Below are 2,097 nucleotides of genomic sequence, written 5' to 3'. Positions count from 1 at the left end.
TGTAAAATGTTAAATTACAAATTATACGTTTTGTATATGCGCGCCCTCAACATCCGACTATAACCACTGCGCAACGCAGTCGGTGATCAGTAAATAATAGCCATTTATTGCTCATTCTTAAATAATATAAAAGAAATGTCTATGCACATTTTTACTGTCGTATTTCAAAACTTACACAAATATAGTCTATTGCTTTTTATTCTATATTATTGTAAGGAGGTTCTATATGAAACTCACTTTAATATTCTCAATAGTTTTGGCAAAGGTATGGGAAAAGTTAGATATTGTTTTCGCTGTCTGATCATGAGTTTGAGGAGTTGGAACATAACAATTTCCAAAATTATTACAGTTTATTGAATTTATTTCACAAAAGCACAATCACCTTTATATAATTTGAAATTGGAAAACCAATTAGTCTAGCTAAAGTTATGTATACATATGTCTAAAGTGGGAAAAAATAGTACCTATTCAGTTGTTTCTTATATTCAATTCATGTTAAAGACTGTATAGTTCTCATGTAGAACCTAAAATGATTTTACGTTTTTACGTTCCAGCTAGAACCATTAAGTTAATATAATTTTCTCTTAGAATAGTCGTCTACATACTGTCATTACTTATAGTATAAACATATATAGGGGAAGGTGGGGACCCTTCGTACGATTTTCACATTTTATTTTTTTCTTTTTCCATGAATCAATCACCTGATAGCTTAAATTTATAGTCTAACTATCTGAGATTCATATAAAAAAATTACAAATGATTTCATCCAATGTTTCAACCATAATTATGATTTAAACTAAATCTGGAATACGTACGAATCTGCCCCATCAACGGGGCACCTTCGTACAGTGTTGGGGGTACCTTCTTACGCTGTGGGGTAGTTTAAAATTCATTTATTAGCAATGAAATTAAACACAAAAATAAAGATTTAACTTCTATTAAACAAAAATATAATAACATTTCTTATAGTGAAAAAAAATTACATAGCTTTTCTTATGTAAAACAAAATTTAATTAGTTAAATTTAGAATCACATTTTTTTACGCTTTGGTGTGGATTAGCACTTTTTATTTTCGGGTGTGGCAATATAAATTCGTGGTTTTCCTGGCCGTCGTCGTCATTTTATTTGTTTTATTACATCTTACAACATGCGGATAGGGTCGAAATGCCTCTGGTGTCAAAACTGACTTCGAAGGAACTACTATTTGATGGATTGATAAATTATTCACAGCATCTAGTTCACAAGCATCAAAATCAACCTTAATAAAGATAATAAAAAATAGGTATATAAACATATATTTACATCGACGATAGCAATGTTAGCAACACAGGACAAAGTTAAAGCAAAAATTAGCAATCAGCACACTAACACAATCTTACCTATCAGAGGGTTTAGTCAAGATTAACAGTAGTGTATGTAGAAAGTCGAAAACTTAATTTGTATGAAAATTACAGTTCGCGTCGACAAATTTTCATACAAATTTAGTTGTACAATTCGTTCAAATGTGCCCCATCTAGTGCTGTCCGAATGTACCCCACTAACTGAATAACAACAAAATATAACTTTTTTTAATATTAATAGGAAAACATCATAAATGAAGTATTGGAGACGTATCTTAAGTATATTTTGCTAGTTACTGATAGAATACTCTACACGAAAACATATTTTATCTATGGTAACAAGAGACAAAAACATTGATCAAAAAATTACTTACCGAGCGCGAAAACACGTCCATGCCTGTAACTTCACTCTCATCGGTGCGAATTTCGCGAAACTTCGTTGATATATAGTTGGTACCTCGACTCATGCACACATACAAAAGCAAGACTGTACTTTGTTTCGTTCAAGTTTTATTTTGACTGTATGAATGTGCCCCGCGTACGAAGGGTAACGATCTTCCCCTATTAATATTACGTTAAACCTATTATGGGTAAATATGGTATGGTATTTATACTCTCAGCGAAACCAGGATTTTAACTTCAAAGCAATATTTTATACGGTACATTTAAATGTAACATCAACACGTCATATTTCACAAACATGCAGCAAAAAGCAGCTTTCGTGTCGTTTGGAAACGTGCTTAGGAAGTATTTTACA

The 2,097-nt window shown here is 31.6% G+C and overlaps 1 long non-coding RNA gene across 1 annotated transcript; it reads right to left on the bottom strand.

Annotated features, from left to right (window-relative positions):
* Positions 1–1,473: 1,473 nt before the first annotated feature.
* Positions 1,474–1,773, bottom strand: LOC125056116. The gene is made up of 2 exons (XR_007118007.1): positions 1,715–1,773; positions 1,474–1,541 (listed from the first exon to the last, which is right to left on the bottom strand). It is a non-coding gene; the product is annotated as an uncharacterized LOC125056116 (long non-coding RNA).
* Positions 1,774–2,097: the final 324 nt, after the last annotated feature.

This window comes from Pieris napi, chromosome 14 (assembly GCF_905475465.1).
Source record: "Pieris napi chromosome 14, ilPieNapi1.2, whole genome shotgun sequence".
In the NCBI taxonomy this organism is placed as follows: Eukaryota; Metazoa; Arthropoda; class Insecta; order Lepidoptera; family Pieridae; genus Pieris; species Pieris napi.
The sequence above is the reverse complement of the archived record's forward strand: the minus strand, read 5'-3'. Positions and strand labels throughout refer to the sequence as shown.